Raw genomic sequence first — 26,129 nt, forward strand, 5'->3', positions numbered from 1 at the left:
TTTTCCCTGTTTTTTTATTTTCCCACAGTTTTAACAGCGGTACACAAAAGGACAGCTAATATTTCCTTTCATCGTTAATATCAACCATAAAGGAAAAGGGCAAAGTACGAGAGTCATGCTATTAATTGTCCAAAGCAGGGATGGAGAGTGAGCTAGTGAGGTGGGCTGGTCAATATATATACTGAACAGGGATGGAGAGTGAGCTGGTGAGGTTGGCTGGTCAATATATATACTGAACAGGGATGGAGAGTGAGCTGGTGAGGTAGGCTGGTCAATATATATACTGAACAGGGATGGAGAGTGAGCTGGTGAGGTTGGCTGGTCAATATATATACTGAACAGGGATGGAGAGTGAGCTGGTGAGGTAGGCTGGTCAATATATATACTGAACAGGGATGGAGAGTGAGCTGGTGAGGTGGGCTGGTCAATATATATACTGAACAGGGATGGAGAGTGAGCTGGTGAGGTAGGCTGGTCAATATATATACTGAACAGGGATGGAGAGTGAGCTAGTGAGGTGGGCTGGTCAATATATATACTGAACAGGGATGGAGAGTGAGCTGGTGAGGTGGGCTTGTCAATATATATACTGAACAGGGATGGAGAGTGAGCTGGTGAGGTAGGCTGGTCAATATATATACTGAACAGGGATGGAGAGTGAGCTGGTGAGGTGGGCTGGTCAATATATATACTGAACAGGGATGGAGAGTGAGCTGGTGAGGTAGGCTGGTCAATATATATACTGAACAGGGATGGAGAGTGAGCTGGTGAGGTGGGCTGGTCAATATATATACTGAACAGGGATGGAGAGTGAGCTGGTGAGGTGGGCTGGTCAATATATATACTGAACAGGGATGGAGAGTGAGCTGGTGAGGTGGGCTGGTCAATATATATACTGAACAGGGATGGAGAGTGAGCTGGTGAGGTGGGCTGGTCAATATATATACTGAACAGGGATGGAGAGTGAGCTGGTGAGGTGGGCTGGTCAATATATATACTGAACAGGGATGGAGAGTGAGCTAGTGAGGTGGGCTGGTCAATATATATACTGAACAGGGATGGAGAGTGAGCTGGTGAGGTGGGCTGGTCAATATATATACTGAACAGGGATGGAGAGTGAGCTGGTGAGGTGGGCTGGTCAATATATATACTGAACAGGGATGGAGAGTGAGCTGGTGAGGTGGGCTGGTCAATATATATACTGAACAGGGATGGAGAGTGAGCTGGTGAGGTGGGCTGGTCAATATATATACTGAACAGGGATGGAGAGTGAGCTGGTGAGGTGGGCTGGTCAATATATACTGAACAGGGATGGAGAGTGAGCTAGTGAGGTGGGCTGGTCAATATATATACTGAACAGGGATGGAGAGTGAGCTGGTGAGGTGGGCTGGTCAATATATATACTGAACAGGGATGGAGAGTGAGCTAGTGAGGTGGGCTGGTCAATATATATACTGAACAGGGATGGAGAGTGAGCTGGTGAGGTGGGCTGGTCAATATATATACTGAACAGGGATGGAGAGTGAGCTGGTGAGGTGGGCTGGTCAATATATATACTGAACAGGGATGGAGAGTGAGCTAGTGAGGTGGGCTGGTCAATATATATACTGAACAGGGATGGAGAGTGAGCTGGTGAGGTGGGCTGGTCAATATATATACTGAACAGGGATGGAGAGTGAGCTGGTGAGGTGGGCTGGTCAATATATATACTGAACAGGGATGGAGAGTGAGCTGGTGAGGTGGGCTGGTCAATATATATACTGAACAGGGATGGAGAGTGAGCTAGTGAGGTAGGCTGGTCAATATATATACTGAACAGGGATGGAGAGTGAGCTGGTGAGGTGGGCTGGTCAATATATATACTGAACAGGGATGGAGAGTGAGCTAGTGAGGTGGGCTGGTCAATATATATATATACTGAACAGGGATGGAGAGTGAGCTGGTGAGGTGGGCTGGTCAATATATATACTGAACAGGGATGGAGAGTGAGCTGGTGAGGTAGGCTGGTCAATATATATACTGAACAGGGATGGAGAGTGAGCTAGTGAGGTGGGCTGGTCAATATATATACTGAACAGGGATGGAGAGTGAGCTGGTGAGGTAGGCTGGTCAATATATATACTGAACAGGGATGGAGAGTGAGCTAGTGAGGTGGGCTGGTCAATATATATACTGAACAGGGATGGAGAGTGAGCTGGTGAGGTAGGCTGCAGTGGGTTTACTTACTGGTCAATATATATACTGAACAGGGATGGAGAGTGAGCTAGTGAGGTGGGCTGGTCAATATATATACTGAACAGGGATGGAGAGTGAGCTAGTGAGGTGGGCTGGTCAATATATATACTGAACAGGGATGGAGAGTGAGCTGGTGAGGTAGGCTGCAGTGGGTTTACTTACTGGTCAATATATATACTGAACAGGGATGGAGAGTGAGCTAGTGAGGTGGGCTGGTCAATATATATACTGAACAGGGATGGAGAGTGAGCTAGTGAGGTAGGCTGGTCAATATATATACTGAACAGGGATGGAGAGTGAGCTGGTGAGGTAGGCTGGTCAATATATATACTGAACAGGGATGGAGAGTGAGCTGGTGAGGTGGGCTGGTCAATATATATATATACTGAACAGGGATGGAGAGTGAGCTGGTGAGGTGGGCTGGTCAATATATATACTGAACAGGGATGGAGAGTTAGCTAGTGAGGTGGGCTGGTCAATATATATATACTGAACAGGGATGGAGAGTGAGCTAGTGAGGTGGGCTGGTCAATATATATACTGAACAGGGATGGAGAGTGAGCTAGTGAGGTGGGCTGGTCAATATATATATATATACTGAACAGGGATGGAGAGTGAGCTGGTGAGGTGGGCTGGTCAATATATATACTGAACAGGGATGGAGAGTGAGCTGGTGAGGTGGGCTGGTCAATATATACTGAACAGGGATGGAGAGTGAGCTAGTGAGGTGGGCTGGTCAATATATATACTGAACAGGGATGGAGAGTGAGCTGGTGAGGTGGGCTGGTCAATATATATACTGAACAGGGATGGAGAGTGAGCTGGTGAGGTGGGCTGGTCAATATATATACTGAACAGGGATGGAGAGTGAGCTAGTGAGGTGGGCTGGTCAATATATATACTGAACAGGGATGGAGAGTGAGCTAGTGAGGTGGGCTGGTCAATATATATATACTGAACAGGGATGGAGAGTGAGCTAGTGAGGTGGGCTGGTCAATATATATACTGAACAGGGATGGAGAGTGAGCTGGTGAGGTGGGCTGGTCAATATATATACTGAACAGGGATGGAGAGTGAGCTAGTGAGGTGGGCTGGTCAATATATATACTGAACAGGGATGGAGAGTGAGCTGGTGAGGTGGGCTGGTCAATATATATACTGAACAGGGATGGAGAGTGAGCTGGTGAGGTGGGCTGGTCAATATATATACTGAACAGGGATGGAGAGTGAGCTAGTGAGGTGGGCTGGTCAATATATATACTGAACAGGGATGGAGAGTGAGCTAGTGAGGTGGGCTGGTCAATATATATATACTGAACAGGGATGGAGAGTGAGCTGGTGAGGTGGGCTGGTCAATATATATATACTGAACAGGGATGGAGAGTTAGCTGGTGAGGTGGGCTGGTCAATATATATATACTGAACAGGGATGGAGAGTGAGCTAGTGAGGTGGGCTGGTCAATATATATACTGAACAGGGATGGAGAGTGAGCTAGTGAGGTGGGCTGGTCAATATATATACTGAACAGGGATGGAGAGTGAGCTAGTGAGGTGGGCTGGTCAATATATATACTGAACAGGGATGGAGAGTGAGCTAGTGAGGTAGGCTGGTCAATATATATATACTGAACAGGGATGGAGAGTGAGCTAGTGAGGTAGGCTGGTCAATATATATATACTGAGCAGGGATGGAGAGTGAGCTAGTGAGGTGGGCTGGTCAATATATATACTGAACAGGGATGGAGAGTGAGCTGGTGAGGTGGGCTGGTCAATATATATACTGAACAGGGATGGAGAGTGAGCTAGTGAGGTGGGCTGGTCAATATATATACTGAACAGGGATGGAGAGTGAGCTGGTGAGGTGGGCTGGTCAATATATATACTGAACAGGGATGGAGAGTGAGCTGGTGAGGGGCTGGTCAATATATATACTGAACAGGGATGGAGAGTGAGCTAGTGAGGTGGGCTGGTCAATATATATACTGAACAGGGATGGAGAGTGAGCTAGTGAGGTGGGCTGGTCAATATATATATACTGAACAGGGATGGAGAGTGAGCTGGTGAGGTGGGCTGGTCAATATATATATACTGAACAGGGATGGAGAGTTAGCTGGTGAGGTGGGCTGGTCAATATATATATACTGAACAGGGATGGAGAGTGAGCTAGTGAGGTGGGCTGGTCAATATATATACTGAACAGGGATGGAGAGTGAGCTGGTGAGGTGGGCTGGTCAATATATATATACTGAACAGGGATGGAGAGTGAGCTAGTGAGGTGGGCTGGTCAATATATATACTGAACAGGGATGGAGAGTGAGCTAGTGAGGTGGGCTGGTCAATATATATATACTGAACAGGGATGGAGAGTGAGCTAGTGAGGTAGGCTGGTCAATATATATATACTGAACAGGGATGGAGAGTGAGCTAGTGAGGTGGGCTGGTCAATATATATACTGAACAGGGATGGAGAGTGAGCTGGTGAGGTGGGCTGGTCAATATATATATACTGAACAGGGATGGAGAGTGAGCTAGTGAGGTGGGCTGGTCAATATATATACTGAACAGGGATGGAGAGTGAGCTGGTGAGGTGGGCTGGTCAATATATATACTGAACAGGGATGGAGAGTGAGCTGGTGAGGTGGGCTGGTCAATATATATATACTGAACAGGGATGGAGAGTGAGCTGGTGAGGTGGGCTGGTCAATATATATATACTGAACAGGGATGGAGAGTGAGCTGGTGAGGTGGGCTGGTCAATATATATATACTGAACAGGGATGGAGAGTGAGCTAGTGAGGTGGGCTGGTCAATATATATACTGAACAGGGATGGAGAGTGAGCTGGTGAGGTGGGCTGGTCAATATATATACTGAACAGGGATGGAGAGTGAGCTGGTGAGGTGGGCTGGTCAATATATATACTGAACAGGGATGGAGAGTGAGCTGGTGAGGTGGGCTGGTCAATATATATACTGAACAGGGATGGAGAGTGAGCTAGTGAGGTGGGCTGGTCAATATATATACTGAACAGGGATGGAGAGTGAGCTAGTGAGGTGGGCTGGTCAATATATATACTGAACAGGGATGGAGAGTGAGCTAGTGAGGTGGGCTGGTCAATATATATACTGAACAGGGATGGAGAGTGAGCTAGTGAGGTGGGCTGGTCAATATATATACTGAACAGGGATGGAGAGTGAGCTAGTGAGGTAGGCTGGTCAATATATATACTGAACAGGGATGGAGAGTGAGCTAGTGAGGTAGGCTGGTCAATATATATACTGAACAGGGATGGAGAGTGAGCTGGTGAGGTGGGCTGGTCAATATATATACTGAACAGGGATGGAGAGTGAGCTGGTGAGGTGGGCTGGTCAATATATATACTGAACAGGGATGGAGAGTGAGCTAGTGAGGTGGGCTGGTCAATATATATACTGAACAGGGATGGAGAGTGAGCTAGTGAGGTGGGCTGGTCAATATATATACTGAACAGGGATGGAGAGTGAGCTAGTGAGGTAGGCTGGTCAATATATATATACTGAACAGGGATGGAGAGTGAGCTAGTGAGGTGGGCTGGTCAATATATATACTGAACAGGGATGGAGAGTGAGCTATGAGGTAATATATATACTGAACAGGGATGGAGAGTGAGCTGGTGAGGTGGGCTGGTCAATATATATACTGAACAGGGATGGAGAGTGAGCTGGTGAGGTGGGCTGGTCAATATATATACTGAACAGGGATGGAGAGTGAGCTAGTGAGGTGGGCTGGTCAATATATATACTGAACAGGGATGGAGAGTGAGCTGGTGAGGTGGGCTGGTCAATATATATACTGAACAGGGATGGAGAGTGAGCTGGTGAGGTGGGCTGGTCAATATATATACTGAACAGGGATGGAGAGTGAGCTGGTGAGGTGGGCTGGTCAATATATATACTGAACAGGGATGGAGAGTGAGCTAGTGAGGTGGGCTGGTCAATATATATACTGAACAGGGATGGAGAGTGAGCTAGTGAGGTGGGCTGGTCAATATATATATACTGAACAGGGATGGAGAGTGAGCTGGTGAGGTGGGCTGGTCAATATATATACTGAACAGGGATGGAGAGTGAGCTGGTGAGGTGGGCTGGTCAATATATATACTGAACAGGGATGGAGAGTGAGCTAGTGAGGTGGGCTGGTCAATATATATACTGAACAGGGATGGAGAGTGAGCTGGTGAGGTGGGCTGGTCAATATATATACTGAACAGGGATGGAGAGTGAGCTGGTGAGGTGGGCTGGTCAATATATATACACGGAGTCTGTGCCTTTTGGATGACTCTCTCTATACAGAGAACCCTTGTGGTTCAAATCAAGAGCTACCCTTCCCCTTTCAGTCTGCTCTGCACATGTCTGAAAGTGACAGCCAGCAGCCAAGAGTTTTTCCCACATTGTCCTACATTTACATTACATTTACATTTAAGTCATTTAGCAGACGCTCTTATCCAGAGCGACTTACAAATTGGTGCATTCACCTTATGACATCCAGTGGAACAGCCACTTTACAATAGTGCATCTAAATCTTTTAAGGGGGGGGTGAGAAGGATTACTTTATCCTGTCCTAGGTATTCCTTAAAGAGGTGGGGTTTCAGGTGTCTCCGGAAGGTGGTGATTGACTCCGCTGTCCTGGCGTCGTGAGGGAGTTTGTTCCACCATTGGGGGCCAGACAGCGAACAGTTTTGACTGGGCTGAGCGGGAACTGTACTCCCTCAGTGGTAGGGAGGCGAGCAGGCCAGAGGTGGATGAACGCAGTGCCCTTGTTTGGGTGTAGGGCCTGATCAGAGCCTGGAGGTACTGAGGTGCCGTTCCCTCACAGCTCCGTAGGCAAGCACCATGGTCTTGTAGCGGATGCACCTTCAACTGAAGCCAGTGGAGAGAAGGAGCGGGGTGACGTGAGAGAACTTGGGAAGGTTGAACACCAGACGGGCTGCGGACTGGATGAGTTGTAGGGGTTTAATGGCACAGGCAGGGAGCCCAGCCAACAGCGAGTTGCAGTAATCCAGACGGGAGATGACAAGTGCCTGGATTAGGACCTGCGCCGCTTCCTGTGTGAGGCAGGGTCGTACTCTGCGGATGTTGTAGAGCATGAACCTACAGGAACGGGCCACCGCCTTGATGTTCAGACATATAAACCTCTCCTCCCTGATCCCGACCTTCAGACATATAAACCTCTCCTCCCTGATCCTGACCTTCAGACATATAAACCTCTCCTCTCTGATCCTGACCTTCAGACATATAAACCTCTCCTCTCTGATCATGACCTTCAGACATATAAACCTCTCCTCTCCGATCCTGACCTTCAGACATATAAACCTCTCCTCCCTGATCCTGACCTTCAGACATATAAACCTCTCCTCCCTGATCCCGACCTTCAGACATATAAACCTCTCCTCCCTGATCCTGACCTTCAGACATATAAACCTCTCCTCCCTGATCCCGACCTTCAGACATATAAACCTCTCCTCCCTGATCCCGACCTTCAGACATATAAACCTCTCCTCTCTGATCCCGACCTTCAGACATATAAACCTCTCCTCCCTGATCCTGACCTTCAGACATATAAACCTCTCCTCTCTGATCCTGACCTTCAGACATATAAACCTCTCCTCTCTGATCCTGACCTTCAGACATATACACCTCTCCTCCCTGATCCCGACCTTCAGACATATAAACCTCTCCTCTCTGATCCTGACCTTCAGACATATAAACCTCTCCTCCCTGATCCTGACCTTCAGACATATAAACCTCTCCTCTCTGATCCTGACCTTCAGACATATAAACCTCTCCTCCCTGATCCTGACCTTCAGACATATAAACCTCTCCTCCCTGATCCTGACCTTCAGACATATAAACCTCTCCTCTCTGATCCTGACTTTCAGACATATAAACCTCTCCTCTCCTCCCTGATCCTGACCTTCAGACATATAAACCTCTCCTCTCCTCCCTGATCCTGACCTTCAGACATATAAACCTCTCCTCTCTGATCCTGACCTTCAGACATATAAACCTCTCCTCTCTGATCCTGACCTTCAGACATATAAACCTCTCCTCTCTGATCCTGACCTTCAGACATATAAACCTCTCCTCCCTGATCCTGACCTTCAGACATATAAACCTCTCCTCTCCTTCCTGATCCCGACCTTCAGACATATAAACCTCTCCTCCCTGATCCTGACCCTCAGACATATAAACCTCTCCTCTCTGATCCTGACCTTCAGACATATAAACCTCTCCTCTCTGATCCTGACCTTCAGACATATAAACCTCTCCTCTCTGATCCTGACCTTCAGACATATAAACCTCTCCTCCCTGATCCTGACCTTCAGACATATAAACCTCTCCTCCCTGATCCTGACCTTCAGACATATAAACCTCTCCTCTCTGATCCTGACCTTCAGACATATAAACCTCTCCTCTCTGATCCCGACCTTCAGACATATAAACCTCTCCTCCCTGATCCTGACCTTCAGACATATAAACCTCTCCTCCCTGATCCTGATCTTCAGACATATATAAGCCTCTCCTCTCTGATCCTGACCTTCAGACATATAAACCTCTCCTCCCTGATCCTGACCTTCAGACATATAAACCTCTCCTCTCCTCTCTGATCCCGACCTTCAGACATATAAACCTCTCCTCTCTGATCCTGACCTTCAGACATATAAACCTCTCCTCCCTGATCCTGACCTTCAGACATATAAACCTCTCCTCTCTGATCCCGACCTTCAGACATATAAACCTCTCCTCCCTGATCCTGACCTTCAGACATATAAACCTCTCCTCCCTGATCCTGATCTTCAGACATATATAAGCCTCTCCTCTCTGATCCTGACCTTCAGACATATAAACCTCTCCTCCCTGATCCCGACCTTCAGACATATAAACTTCTCCTCTCCTTTCTGATCCCGACCTTCAGACATATAAACCTGTCCTCCCTGATCCTGACCTTCAGACATATAAACCTCTCCTCCCTGATCCTGACCTTCAGACATATAAACCTCTCCTCCCTGATCCTGATCTTCAGACATATAAACCTCTCCTCTCTGATCCTGACCTTCAGACATATAAACCTCTCCTCCCTGATCCTGACCTTCAGACATATAAACCTCTCCTCCCTGATCCTGACCCTCAGACATATAAATCTCTCCTCCCTGATCCCGATCTTCAGACATATAAACCTCTCCTCCCTGATCCTGACCTTCAGACATATAAACCTCTCCTCTCCTCCCTGATCCTGATCTTCAGACATATAAACCTCTCCTCTCCGATCCTGACCTTCAGAGATATAAACCTCTCCTCACTGATCCTGACCTTCAGACATATAAACCTCTCCTCTCCTCCCTGATCCCGACCTTTAGATATATAAACCTCTCCTCTCTGATCCTGACCTTCAGACATATAAACCTATCCTCCTCCCTGATCCCGACCTTCAGACATATAAACCTCTCCTCCCTGATCCTGACCTTCAGACATATAAACCTCTCCTCCCTGATCCTGACCTTCAGACATATAAACCTCTCCTCTCCTCTCTCCCTGATCCCGACCTTTAGACATATAAACCTCTCCTCTCTGATCCTGACCTTCAGACATATAAACCTCTCCTCCCTGATCCCGACCTTCAGACATATAAACCTCTCCTCCCTGATCCTGACCTTCAGACATATAAACCTCTCCTCTCTGATCCTGACCTTCAGACATATAAACCTCTCCTCCCTGATCCTGACCTTCAGACATATAAACCTCTCCTCCCTGATCCTGACCTTCAGACATATAAACCTCTCCTCTCCTCCCTGACCTTCAGACATATAAACCTCTCCTCCCTGATCCTGACCTTCAGACATATAAACCTCTCCTCCCTGATCCCGACCTTCAGACATATAAACCTCTCCTCTCCTCCCTGATCCCGATCTTCAGACATATAAACCTCTCCTCCCTGATCCCGACCTTCAGACATATAAACTTCTCCTCTCTGATCCTGACCTTCAGACATATAAACCTCTCCTCCCTGATCCTGACCTTCAGACATATAAACCTCTCCTCTCCTCCCTGATCCCGACCTTCAGACATATAAACCTCTCCTCCCTGATCCTGACCTTCAGACATATAAACCTCTCCTCCCTGATCCTGACCTTCAGACATATAAACCTCTCCTCTCCTCCCTGATCCCGACCTTTAGACATATAAACCTCTCCTCTCTGATCCTGACCTTCAGACATATAAACCTCTCCTCCCTGATCCCGACCTTCAGACATATAAACCTCTCCTCCCTGATCCTGACCTTCAGACATATAAACCTCTCCTCTCTGATCCTGACCTTCAGACATATAAACCTCTCCTCCCTGATCCTGACCTTCAGACATATAAACCTCTCCTCCCTGATCCTGACCTTCAGACATATAAACCTCTCCTCTCCTCCCTGACCTTCAGACATATAAACCTCTCCTCCCTGATCCTGACCTTCAGACATATAAACCTCTCCTCCCTGATCCCGACCTTCAGACATATAAACCTCTCCTCTCCTCCCTGATCCCGATCTTCAGACATATAAACCTCTCCTCCCTGATCCCGACCTTCAGACATATAAACTTCTCCTCTCTGATCCTGACCTTCAGACATATAAACCTCTCCTCCCTGATCCTGACCTTCAGACATATAAACCTCTCCTCCTGATCCTGACCTTCAGACATATAAACCTCTCCTCCCTGATCCTGACCTTCAGACATATAAACCTCTCCTCTCCTCCCTGATCCCGACCTTCAGACATATAAACCTCTCTGATCCTGACCTTCAGACATATAAACCTCTTCTCTCTGATCCTGACCTTCAGACATATAAACCTCTCCTCCCTGATCCTGACCTTCAGACATATAAACCTCTCCTCCCTGATCCTGACCTTAAGACATATAAACCTCTCCTCCCTGATCCTGACCTTCAGACATATAAACCTCTCCTCTCCTCCCTGATCCTGACCTTCAGACATATAAACCTCTCCTCTCTCCCTGATCCTGACCTTCAGACATATAAACCTCTCCTCCCTGATCCCGATCTTCAGACATATAAACCTCTCCTCCCTGATCCTGACCTTCAGACATATAAACCTCTCCTCTCCTCCCTGATCCTGATCTTCAGACATATAAACCTCTCCTCTCTGATCCTGACCTTCAGACATATAAACCTCTCCTCTCTGATCCTGACCTTCAGACATATAAACCTCTCCTCCCTGATCCTGACCTTCAGACATATAAACCTCTCTCTCCTCCCTCTGATCCTGACCTTCAGCCATATAAACCTCTCCTCTCCTCCCTGATCCCGACCTTCAGACATATAAACCTCTCCTCTCTGATCCTGACCTTCAGACATATAAACCTCTCCTCTCCTCCCTGATCCCGACCTTCAGACATATAAACCTCTCCTCCCTGATCCCGACCTTCAGACATATAAACCTCTCCTCCCCTCCCTGATCCTGACCGTCAGACATATAAACCTCTCCTCTCCTCCCTGATCCTGACCTTCAGACATATAAACCTCTCCTCCCTGATCCTGACCTTCAGACATATAAACCTCTCCTCTCTCCCTGATCCTGACCTTCAGACATATAAACCTCTCCTCTCCTCCCTGATCCTGACCTTCAGACATATAAACCTCTCCTCTCTGATCCTGACCTTCAGACATATAAACCTCTCCTCTCCTCCCTGATCCTGACCTTCAGACATATAAACCTCTCCTCCCTGATCCTGACCTTCAGACATATAAACCTCTCCTCCCTGATCCTGACCTTCAGACATATAAACCTCTCCTCTCTGATCCTGACCTTCAGACATATAAACCTCTCCTCTCTGATCCTGACCTTCAGACATATAAACCTCTCCTCCCTGATCCCGACCTTCAGACATATAAACCTCTCCTCCCTGATCCTGACCTTCAGACATATAAACCTCTCCTCCTGATCCTGACCTTCAGACATATAAACCTCTGATCCTGACCTTCAGACATATAAACCTCTCCTCCCTGATCCTGACCTTCAGACATATAAACCTCTCCTCTCCTCCCTGACCTTCAGACATATAAACCTCTCCTCCCTGATCCTGACCTTCAGACATATAAACCTCTCCTCCCTGATCCCGACCTTCAGACATATAAACCTCTCTCTCCTCCCTGATCCCGATCTTCAGACATATAAACCTCTCCTCCCTGATCCCGACCTTCAGACATATAAACCTCTCCTCTCTGATCCTGACCTTCAGACATATAAACCCTCCTCCCTGATCCTGACCTTCAGACATATAAACCTCTCCTCCCTGATCCTGACCTTCAGACATATAAACCTCTCCTCCCTGATCCTGACCTTCAGACATATAAACCTCTCCTCCTCTCTGATCCTGACCTTCAGACATATAAACCTCTCCTCTCTGATCCTGACCTTCAGACATATAAACCTCTCCTCTCTGATCCTGACCTTCAGACATATAAACCTCTACTCCCTGATCCTGACCTTCAGACATATAAACCTCTCCTCCCTGATCCTGACCTTCAGACATATAAACCTCTCCTCCCTGATCCTGACCTTCAGACATATAAACCTCTCCTCTCCTCCCTGATCCCGACCTTCAGACATATAAACCTCTCCTCTCCTCCCTGATCCCGATTTTCAGACATATAAACCTCTCCTCCCTGATCCTGACCTTCAGACATATAAACCTCTCCTCCCTGATCCTGATCTTCAGACATATAAACCTCTCCTCTCTGATCCTGACCTTCAGACATATAAACCGCTCCTCTCTGATCCTGACTTTCAGACATATAAACCTCTCCTCCCTGATCCTGACCTTCAGACATATAAACCTCTCCTCTCTCTCCTCCCTGACCTTCAGACATATAAACCTCTCCTCCCTGATCCTGACCTTCAGACATATAAACCTCTCCTCCCTGATCCCGACCTTCAGACATATAAACCTCTCCTCTCCTCCCTGATCCCGATCTTCAGACATATAAACCTCTCCTCCCTGATCCCGACCTTCAGACATATAAACTTCTCCTCTCTGATCCTGACCTTCAGACATATAAACCTCTCCTCCCTGATCCTGACCTTCAGACATATAAACCTCTCCTCCCTGATCCTGACCTTCAGACATATAAACCTCTCCTCCCTGATCCTGACCTTCAGACATATAAACCTCTCCTCTCCTCCCTGATCCCGACCTTCAGACATATAAACCTCTCCTCTCTGATCCTGACCTTCAGACATATAAACCTCTCCTCTCTGATCCTGACCTTCAGACATATAAACCTCTCCTCCCTGATCCTGACCTTCAGACATATAAACCTCTCCTCCCTGATCCTGACCTTCAGACATATAAACCTCTCCTCCCTGATCCTGACCTTCAGACATATAAACCTCTCCTCTCCTCCCTGATCCTGACCTTCAGACATATAAACCTCTCCTCTCTGATCCCTGATCCTGACCTTCAGACATATAAACCTCTCCTCCCTGATCCCGACCTTCAGACATATAAATCTCTCCTCCCTGATCCCGACCTTCAGACATATAAACCTCTCCTCTCCTCCCTGATCCTGACCTTCAGACATATAAACCTCTCCTCTCTGATCCTGACCTTCAGACATATAAACCTCTCCTCTCTGATCCTGACCTTCAGACATATAAACCTCTCCTCCCTGATCCTGACCTTCAGACATATAAACCTCTCCTCCCTGATCCTGACCTTCAGACATATAAACCTCTCCTCTCCTCCCTGATCCTGACCTTCAGACATATAAACCTCTCCTCCCTGATCCTGACCTTCAGACATATAAACCTCTCCTCTCCTCCCTGATCCTGACCTTCAGACATATAAACCTCTCCTCCCTGATCCTGACCTTCAGACATATAAACCTCTCCTCTCCTCCCTGATCCTGACCTTCAGACATATAAACCTCTCCTCTCCTCCCTGATCCTGACCTTCAGACATATAAACCTCTCCTCCCTGATCCTGACCTTCAGACATATAAACCTCTCCTCTCCTCCCTGATCCCGACCTTCAGACATATAAACCTCTCCTCTCTGATCCTGACCTTCAGACATATAAACCTCTCCTCCCTGATCCTGACCTTCAGACATATAAACCTCTCCTCTCTGATCCTGACCTTCAGACATATAAACCTCTCCTCCCTGATCCTGACCTTCAGACATATAAACCTCTCCTCTCCTCCCTGATCCCGACCTTCAGACATATAAACCTCTCCTCTCTGATCCTGACCTTCAGACATATAAACCTCTCCTCTCTGATCCTGACCTTCAGACATATAAACCTCTCCTCCCTGATCCTGACCTTCAGACATATAAACCTCTCCTCTCTGATCCTGACCTTCAGACATATAAACCTCTCCTCCCTGATCCTGACCTTCAGACATATAAACCTCTCCTCCTCCCCTGATCCTGACCTTCAGACATATAAACCTCTCCTCTCTCCTGATCCTGACCTTCAGACATATAAACCTCTCCTCCCTGATCCTGACCTTCAGACATATAAACCTCTCCTCCTGATCCTGACCTTCAGACATATAAACCTCTCCTCTCCTCCCTGATCCTGACCTTCAGACATATAAACCTCTCCTCTCTGATCCTGACCTTCAGACATATAAACCTCTCCTCCTGATCCTGACCTTCAGACATATAAACCTCTCCTCCCTGATCCTGACCTTCAGACATATAAACCTCTCCTCTCCTCCTGATCCTGACCTTCAGACATATAAACCTCCTCTCCTCCCTGATCCCGACCTTCAGACATATAAACCTCTCCTCTCTGATCCTGACCTTCAGACATATAAACCTCTCCTCTCCTCCCTGATCCTGACCTTCAGACATATAAACCTCTCCTCCCTGATCCCGACCTTCAGACATATAAACCTCTCCTCTCCTCCCTGATCCTGACCTTCAGACATATAAACCTCTCCTCCCTGATCCTGACCTTCAGACATATAAACCTCTCCTCCCTGATCCTGACCTTCAGACATATAAACCTCTCCTCTCCTCCCTGATCCTGACCTTCAGACATATAAACCTCTCCTCTCTGATCCTGACCTTCAGACATATAAACCTCTCCTCCTGATCCTGACCTTCAGACATATAAACCTCTCCTCCCTGATCCTGACCTTCAGACATATAAACCTCTCCTCTCCTCCCTGATCCTGACCTTCAGACATATAAACCTCTCCTCTCCTCCCTGATCCTGACCTTTAGACATATAAACCTCTCCTCTCTGATCCTGACCTTCAGACATATAAACCTCTCCTCCTCTGATCCTGACCTTCAGACATATAAACCTCTCCTCCCTGATCCTGACCTTCAGACATATAAACCTCTCCTCCCCCTGATCCTGACCTTCAGACATATAAACCTCTCTCCTCCCTGATCCTGACCTTCAGACATATAAACCTCTCCTCCCTGATCCTGACCTTCAGACATATAAACCTCTCCTCCCTGATCCTGACCTTCAGACATATAAACCTCTCCTCTCCGATCCTGACCTTCAGACATATAAACCTCTCCTCTCTGATCCTTCAGACACATAAACCTCTCCTCTCTGATCCTGACCTTCAGACATATAAACCTCTCCTCTCTGATCCTGACCTTCAGACATATAAACCTCTCCTCTCCTCTGATCCTGACCTTCAGACATATAAACCTCTCCTCTCTGATCCTGACCTTCAGACATATAAACCTCTCCTCCCTGATCCTGACCTTCAGACATATAAACCTCTCCTCTCTGATCCTGACCTTCAGACATATAAACATCTCCTCTCTGATCCCGACCTTCAGACATATAAACCTCTCCTCCCTGATCCTGACCTTCAGACATAAACCTCTCCTCTCTGATCCTGACCTTCAGACATATAAACCTCTCCTCTCCTCCCTGACCTTCAGACATATAAACCTCTCCTCTCTGATCCTGACCTTCAGACATATAAACCTCTCCTCCCTGATCCTGACCTTCAGACATATAAACCTCTCCTCTCCTCCCTTATCCCGACCTTCAGACATATAAACATCTCCTCCCTGATCCCGACCTTCAGACATATAAACCTCTCCTCTCTTATCCTGACCTTCAGACATATAAACCTCTCCTCCCTGATCCTGACCTTCAGACATATAAACCTCTCCTCTCTGATCCTGACCTTCAGACATATAAACCTCTCCTCTCCTCCCTGATCCTGACCTTCAGACATATAAACCTTCCTCTCCTCCCTGATCCTGACCTTCAGACATATAAACCTCTCCTCTCTGATCCTGACCTTCAGACATATAAACCTCTCCTCTCTGATCCTGACCTTCAGACATATAAACCTCTCCTCTCTGATCCTGACCTTCAGACATATAAACCTCTCTCTCCTCCCTGATCCTGACCTTCAGACATATAAACCTCTCCTCCCTGATCCTGACCTTCAGACATATAAACCTCTCCTCCCTGATCCTGACCTTCAGACATATAAACCTCTCCTCCCTGATCCTGACCTTCAGACATATAAACCTCTCCTCTCTGATCCTGACCTTCAGACATATAAACCTCTCCTCTCTGATCCTGACCTTCAGACATATAAACCTCTCCTCTCTGATCCTGACCTTCAGACATATAAACCTCTCCTCCCTGATCCTGACCTTCAGACATATAAACCTCTCAGATCCCGACCTTTAGACATATAAACCTCTCCTCTCTGATCCTGACCTTCAGACATATAAACCTCTCCTCTCCTCCCTGATCCTGACCTTCAGACATATAAACCTCTCCTCCCTGATCCCGACCTTCAGACATATAAACCTGATCCTGACCTTCAGACATATAAACCTCTCCTCTCCTCCCTGATCCTGACCTTCAGACATATAAACCTCTCCTCCCTGATCCTGACCTTCAGACATATAAACCTCTCCTCTCTGATCCTGACCTTCAGACATATAAACCTCTCCTCTCTGATCCTGACCTTCAGACATATAAACCTCTCCTCCCTGATCCTGACCTTCAGACATATAAACCTCTCCTCCCTGATCCTGACCTTCAGACATATAAACCTCTCCTCTCTGATCCTGACCTTCAGACATATAAACCTCTCCTCCCTGATCCTGACCTTCAGACATATAAACCTCTCCTCTCCTCCCTGATCCCGACCTTCAGACATATAAACCTCTCCTCTCTGATCCTGACCTTCAGACATATAAACCTCTCCTCCCTGATCCCGACCTTCAGACATATAAACCTCTCCTCCCTGATCCTGACCTTCAGACATATAAACCTCTCCTCTCTGATCCTGACCTTCAGACATATAAACCTCTCCTCCCTGATCCTGACCTTCAGACATATAAACCTCTCCTCTCTGATCCTGACTTTCAGACATATAAACCTCTCCTCTCCTCCTGACCTTCAGACATATAAACCTCTCCTCCCTGATCCTGACCTTCAGACATATAAACCTCTCCTCCCTGATCCTGACCTTCAGACATATAAACCTCTCTCTCCTCCCTGATCCCGACCTTCAGACATATAAACCTCTCCTCCCTGATCCCGACCTTCAGACATATAAACTTCTCCTCTCTGATCCTGACCTTCAGACATATAAACCTCTCCTCCCTGATCCTGACCTTCAGACATATAAACCTCTCCTCCCTGATCCTGACCTTCAGACATATAAACCTCTCCTCCCTGATCCTGACCTTCAGACATATAAACCTCTCCTCCCTGATCCTGACCTTCAGACATATAAACCTCTCCTCTCTGATCCTGACCTTCAGACATATAAACCTCTCCTCTCTGATCCTGACCTTCAGACATATAAACCTCTCCTCCCTGATCCTGACCTTCAGACATATAAACCTCTCCTCCCTGATCCTGACCTTCAGACATATAAACCTCTCCTCCCTGATCCTGACCTTCAGACATATAAACCTCTCCTCTCCTCCCTGATCCTGACCTTCAGACATATAAACCTCTCCTCTCCTCCCTGATCCTGACCTTCAGACATATAAACCTCTCCTCCCTGATCCTGACCTTCAGACATATAAACCTCTCCTCCCTGATCCTGACCTTCAGACATATAAACCTCTCCTCTCCTCCCTGATCCTGACCTTCAGACATATAAACCTCTCCTCTCTGATCCTGACCTTCAGACATATAAACCTCTCCTCTCTGATCCTGACCTTCAGACATATATAAACCTCTCCTATCCTCTCTGATCCTGACCTTCAGACATATAAACCTCTCCTCTCCTCCCTGATCCTGACCTTCAGACATATAAACCTCTCCTCCCTCCCTGATCCCGACCTTCAGACATATAAACCTCTCCTCTCTGATCCTGACCTTCAGACATATAAACCTCTCCTCTCTCTGATCCTGACCTTCAGACATATAAACCTCTCCTCCCTGATCCTGACCTTCAGACATATAAACCTCTCCTCTCCTCCCTGATCCCGACCTTCAGACATATAAACCTCTCCTCTCTGATCCTGACCTTTAGACATATAAACCTCTCCTCTCCTCCCTGATCCTGACCTTCAGACATATAAACCTCTCCTCCCTGATCCTGACCTTCAGACATATAAACCTCTCCTCTCCTCCCTGATCCTGACCTTCAGACATATAAACCTCTCCTCCCTGATCCTGACCTTCAGACATATAAACCTCTCCTCCCTGATCCTGACCTTCAGACATATAAACCTCTCCTCTCCTCCCTGATCCCGACCTTCAGACATATAAACCTCTCCTCCCTGATCCTGACCTTCAGACATATAAACCTCTCCTCTCCTCCCTGATCCTGACCTTCAGACATATAAACCTCTCCTCTCTGATCCTGACCTTCAGACATATAAACCTCTCCTCTCTGATCCTGACCTTCAGACATATAAACCTCTCCTCCCTGATCCTGACCTTCAGACATATAAACCTCTCCTCTCCTGATCCTGACCTTCAGACATATAAACCTCTCCTCTCCTCCCTGATCCCGACCTTCAGACATATAAACCTCTCCTCTCTGATCCTGACCTTCAGACATATAAACCTCTCCTCTCCTCCCTGATCCTGACCTTCAGACATATAAACCTCTCCTCCCTGATCCTGACCTTCAGACATATAAACCTCTCCTCTCCGACCTTCAGACATATAAATCTCTCCTCCCTGATCCTGACCTTCAGACATATAAACCTCTCCTCCCTGATCCTGACCTTCAGACATATAAACCTCTCCTCTCCTCCCTGATCCTGACCTTCAGACATATAAACCTCTCCTCTCTGATCCTGACCTTCAAACATAAACCTCTCCTCCCTGATCCTGAACTTCAGACATATAAACCTCTCCTCCCTGACCTTCAGACATATAAACCTCTCCTCTCCTCCCTGATCCTGACCTTCAGACATATAAACCTCTCCTCCCTGATCCTGACTTTCCGACATATAAACCTCTCCTCCCTGATCCTGACCTTTAGACATATAAACCTCACCTCCCTGATCCTGACCTTCAGACATATAAACCTCTCCTCCCTGATCCTGACCTTCAGACATATAAACCTCTCCTCTCCTCCTGACCTTCAGACATATAAACCTCTCCTCCCTGATCCTGACTTTCAGACATATAAACCTCTCCTCCCTGATCCTGACCTTCAGACATATAAACCTCTCTCCTCCCTGATCCTGACCTTCAGACATATAAACCTCTCCTCTCCTCCCTGATCCCGACCTTCAGACATATAAACTTCTCCTCTCCTCTCTGATCCCGACCTTCAGACATATAAACCTCTCCTCCCTGATCCTGACCTTCAGACATATAAACCTCTCCTATCCTCTCTGATCCTGACCTTCAGACATATAAACCTCTCCTCTCTGATCCTGACCTTCAGACATATAAACCTCTCCTCTCTGATCCTGACCTTCAGACATATAAACCTCTCCTCCCTCCCTGATCCCGACCTTCAGACATATAAACCTCTCCTCTCTGATCCTGACCTTCAGACATATAAACCTCTCCTCTCCTCTCTGATCCTGACCTTCAGACATATAAACCTCTCCTCTCTGATCCTGACCTTCAGACATATAAACCTCTCCTCCCTGATCCTGACCTTCAGACATATAAACCTCTCCTCTCCTCCCTGACCTTCAGACATATAAACCTCTCCTCCCTGATCCTGACCTTCAGACATATAAACCTCTCCTCCCTGATCCTGACCTTCAGACATATAAACCTCTCCTCCCTGATCCTGACCTTCAGACATATAAACCTCTCCTCTCTGATCCTGACCTTCAGACATATAAACCTCTCCTCCCTGATCCTGACCTTCAGACATATAAACCTCTCCTCCCTGATCCTGACCTTCAGACATATAAACCTCTCCTCTCCTCCTGACCTTCAGACATATAAACCTCTCCTCCCTGATCCTGACCTTCAGACATATAAACCTCTCCTCCCTGATCCTGACCTTCAGACATATAAACCTCTCCTCTCCTCCCTGATCCTGACCTTCAGACATATAAACCTCTCCTCCCTGATCCCGACCTTCAGACATATAAACCTCTCCTCTCTGATCCTGACCTTCAGACATATAAACCTCTCCTCCCTGATCCTGACCTTCAGACATATAAACCTCTCCTCCCTGATCCTGACCTTCAGACATATAAACCTCTCCTCCCTGATCCTGACCTTCAGACATATAAACCTCTCCTCTCCTCCCTGATCCTGACCTTCAGACATATAAACCTCTCCTCTCTGATCCTGACCTTCAGACATATAAACCTCTCCTCTCTGATCCTGACCTTCAGACATATAAACCTGATCCTGACCTTCAGACATATAAACCTCTCCTCTCTGATCCTGACCTTCAGACATATAAACCTCTCCTCCCTGATCCTGACCTTCAGACATATAAACCTCTCCTCTCCTGATCCTGACCTTCAGACATATAAACCTCTCCTCCCTGATCCTGACCTTCAGACATATAAACCTCTCCTCCCTGATCCTGACCTTCAGACATATAAACCTCTCCTCTCCTCCCTGATCCTGACCTTCAGACATATAAACCTCTCCTCTCTGATCCTGACCTTCAGACATATAAACCTCTCCTCCCTGATCCTGACCTTCAGACATATAAACCTCTCCTCCCTGATCCTGACCTTCAGACATATAAACCTCTCCTCTCCTCCCTGACCTTCAGACATATAAACCTCTCCTCCCTGATCCTGACCTTCAGACATATAAACCTCTCCTCCCTGATCCTGACCTTCAGACATATAAACCTCTCCTCTCCTCCCTGATCCCGATCTTCAGACATATAAACCTCTCCTCCCTGATCCCGACCTTCAGACATATAAACTTCTCCTCTCTGATCCTGACCTTCAGACATATAAACCTCTCCTCCCTGATCCTGACCTTCAGACATATAAACCTCTCCTCCCTGATCCTGACCTTCAGACATATAAACCTCTCCTCCCTGATCCTGACCTTCAGACATATAAACCTCTCCTCTCCTCCCCTGACCTTCAGACATATAAACCTCTCCTCCCTGATCCTGACCTTCAGACATATAAACCTCTCCTCCCTGATCCTGACCTTCAGACATATAAACCTCTCCTCTCCTCCCTGATCCCGATCTTCAGACATATAAACCTCTCCTCCCTGATCCCGACCTTCAGACATATAAACTTCTCCTCTCTGATCCTGACCTTCAGACATATAAACCTCTCCTCCCCTGATCCTGACCTTCAGACATATAAACCTCTCCTCCCTGATCCTGACCTTCAGACATATAAACCTCTCCTCCCTGATCCTGACCTTCAGACATATAAACCTCTCCTCTCCTCCCTGATCCCGACCTTCAGACATATAAACCTCTCCTCTCTGATCCTGACCTTCAGACATATAAACCTCTTCTCTCTGATCCTGACCTTCAAACATAAACCTCTCCTCCCTGATCCTGAACTTCAGACATATAAACCTCTCCTCCCTGACCTTCAGACATATAAACCTCTCCTCTCCTCCCTGATCCTGACCTTCAGACATATAAACCTCTCCTCCCTGATCCTGACTTTCCGACATATAAACCTCTCCTCCCTGATCCTGACCTTCAGACATATAAACCTCTCCTCCCTGATCCTGACCTTCAGACATATAAACCTCTCCTCTCCTCCCTGATCCCGACCTTCAGACATATAAACTTCTCCTCTCCTCTCTGATCCTGACCTTCAGACATATAAACCTCTTCTCTGATCCTGACCTTCAGACATATAAACCTCTCCTCCCTGATCCTGACCTTCAGACATATAAACCTCTCCTCCCTGATCCTGACCTTCAGACATATAAACCTCTCCTCCCTGATCCTGACCTTCAGACATATAAACCTCTCCTCTCCTCCCTGATCCTGACCTTCAGACATATAAACCTCTCCTCCTCCCTGATCCTGACCTTCAGACATATAAACCTCTCCTCCCTGATCCTGACCTTCAGACATATAAACCTCTCCTCCCTGATCCTGACCTTCAGACATATAAACCTCTCCTCCCTGATCCTGACCTTCAGACATATAAACCTCTCCTCCCTGATCCTGACCTTCAGACATATAAACCTCTCCTCTCCTCTCTGATCCTGACCTTCAGACATATAAACCTCTCCTCTCTGATCCTGACCTTCAGACATATAAACCTCTCCTCCCTGATCCTGACCTTCAGACATATAAACCTCTCCTCCCTGATCCTGACCTTCAGACATATAAACCTCTCCTCCCTGACCTTCAGACATATAAACCTCTCCTCCCTGATCCTGACCTTCAGACATATAAACCTCTCCTCCCTGATCCCGACCTTCAGACATATAAACCTCTCCTCCCTGATCCTGACCTTCAGACATATAAACCTCTCCTCTCTGATCCTGACCTTCAGACATATAAACCTCTCCTCCCTGATCCTGACCTTCAGACATATAAACCTCTCCTCCCTGATCCTGACCTTCAGACATATAAACCTGACCTTCAGACATATAAACCTCTCCTCTCTGATCCTGACCTTCAGACATATAAACCTCTCCTCCCTGATCCTGACCTTCAGACATATAAACCTCTCCTCTCTGATCCTGACCTTCAGACATATAAACCTCTCCTCCCTGATCCTGACCTTCAGACATATAAACCTCTCCTCTCTGATCCTGACCTTCAGACATATAAACCTCTCCTCCCTGATCCTGACCTTCAGACATATAAACCTCTCCTCCCTGATCCTGACCTTCAGACATATAAACCTCTCCTCCCTGATCCTGACCTTCAGACATATAAACCTCTCCTCTCCTCCCTGATCCCGACCTTCAGACATATAAACCTCTCCTCTCTGATCCTGACCTTCAGACATATAAACCTCTCTGATCCTGACCTTCAGACATATAAACCTCTCCTCCCTGTTCCTGACCTTCAGACATATAAACCTCTCCTCCCTGATCCTGACCGTCAGACATATAAACCTCTCCTCTCTGATCCTGACATTCAGACATATAAACCTCTCCTCTCTGATCCTGACCTTCAGACATATAAACCTCTCCTCCCTGATCCCGACCTTCAGACATATAAACCTCCCTCCCTGATCCTGACCTTCAGACATATAAACCTCTCCTCCCTGATCCTGACTTCAGACATATAAACCTCTCCTCTCTGATCCTGACCTTCAGACATATAAACCTCTCCTCCCTGATCCTGACCTTCAGACATATAAACCTCTCCTCCCTGATCCTGACCTTCAGACATATAAACCTCTCCTCTCCTCCCTGACCTTCAGACATATAAACCTCTCCTCCCTGATCCTGACCTTCAGACATATAAACCTCTCCTCCCTGATCCCGACCTTCAGACATATAAACCTCCTCTCCTCCCTGATCCCGACCTTCAGACATATAAACCTCTCCTCCCTGATCCCGACCTTCAGACATATAAACTTCTCCTCTCTGATCCTGACCTTCAGACATATAAACCTCTCCTCCCTGATCCTGACCTTCAGACATATAAACCTCTCCTCTCTGATCCTGACCTTCAGACATATAAACCTCTCCTCCCTGATCCTGACCTTCAGACATATAAACCTCTCCTCTCCTCCCTGATCCCGACCTTCAGACATATAAACCTCTCCTCTCTGATCCTGACCTTCAGACATATAAACCTCTCCTCTCTGATCCTGACCTTCAGACATATAAACCTCTCCTCCCTGATCCTGACCTTCAGACATATAAACCTCTCCTCCCTGATCCTGACCTTCAGACATATAAACCTCTCCTCTCCCTGATCCTGACCTTCAGACATATAAACCTCTCCTCTCTGATCCTGACCTTCAGACATATAAACCTCTCCTCTCTGATCCTGACCTTCAGACATATAAACCTCTCCTCCCTGATCCTGACCTTCAGACATATAAACCTCTCCTCTCCTGATCCTGACCTTCAGACATATAAACCTCTCCTCCCTGATCCTGACCTTCAGACATATAAACCTCTCCTCCCTGATCCTGACCTTCAGACATATAAACCTCTCCTCCCTGATCCTGACCTTCAGACATATAAACCTCTCCTCCCTGATCCTGACCTTCAGACATATAAACCTCTCCTCTCCTCCCTGATCCTGACCTTCAGACATATAAACCTCTCCTCTCCTCCCTGATCCTGACCTTCAGACATATAAACCTCTCCTCCCTGATCCTGATCTTCAGACATATAAACCTCTCCTCCCTGATCCTGACCTTCAGACATATAAACCTCTCCTCCCTGATCCTGACCTTCAGACATATAAACCTCTCCTCTCTGATCCTGACCTTCAGACATATAAACCTCTCCTCTCTGATCCTGACCTTCAGACATATAAACCTCTCCTCCCTGATCCTGACCTTCAGACATATAAACCTCTCCTCTCTCCCTGATCCTGACCTTCAGACATATAAACCTCTCCTCTCCTCCCTGATCCTGACCTTCAGACATATAAACCTCTCCTCTCTGATCCTGACCTTCAGACATATAAACCTCTCCTCTCTGATCCTGACCTTCAGACATATAAACCTCTCCTCTCTGATCCTGACCTTCAGACATATAAACCTCTACTCCCTGATCCTGACCTTCAGACATATAAACCTCTCCTCTCCTCCCTGATCCTGACCTTCAGACATATAAACCTCTCCTCCCTGATCCTGACCTTCAGACATATAAACCTCTCCTCTCCTCCCTGATCCCGATCTTCAGACATATAAACCTCTCCTCCCTGATCCTGACCTTCAGACATATAAACCTCTCCTCCCTGATCCTGATCTTCAGACATATAAACCTCTCCTCTCTGATCCTGACCTTCAGACATATAAACCTCTCCTCTCTGATCCTGACCTTCAGACATATAAACCTCTCCTCCCTGATCCTGACCTTCAGACATATAAACCTCTCCTCTCCTCCCTGATCCTGACCTTCAGCCATATAAACCTCTCCTCTCCTCCCTGATCCCGACCTTCAGACATATAAACCTCTCCTCTCTGATCCTGACCTTCAGACATATAAACCTCTCCTCTCTGATCCTGACCTTCAGACATATAAACCTCTCCTCTCTTATCCTGACCTTCAGACATATAAACCTCTCCTCCCTGATCCTGACCTTCAGACATATAAACCTCTCCTCTCCTCCCTGATCCTGACCTTCAGACATATAAACCTCTCCTCCCTGATCCTGACCTTCAGACATATAAACCTCTCCTCTCCTCCCTGATCCTGACCTTTAGACATATAAACCTCTCCTCTCTGATCCTGACCTTCAGACATAAACCTCTCCTCCTGATCCTGACCTTCAGACATATAAACCTCTCCTCTCTGATCCTGACCTTCAG

The 26,129-nt window shown here is 47.1% G+C and overlaps 1 protein-coding gene across 3 annotated transcripts in view; it reads left to right on the forward strand.

Moving 5' to 3' along the window:
- The window catches only part of si:ch211-278j3.3 (E3 ubiquitin-protein ligase RNF19A), a 98,511-nt gene that overhangs the window by 851 nt on the left and 71,531 nt on the right, over positions 1 to 26,129 (forward strand). The window lies entirely within an intron of this gene.

This window comes from Oncorhynchus keta, chromosome 8 (assembly GCF_023373465.1).
Source record: "Oncorhynchus keta strain PuntledgeMale-10-30-2019 chromosome 8, Oket_V2, whole genome shotgun sequence".
In the NCBI taxonomy this organism is placed as follows: Eukaryota; Metazoa; Chordata; class Actinopteri; order Salmoniformes; family Salmonidae; genus Oncorhynchus; species Oncorhynchus keta.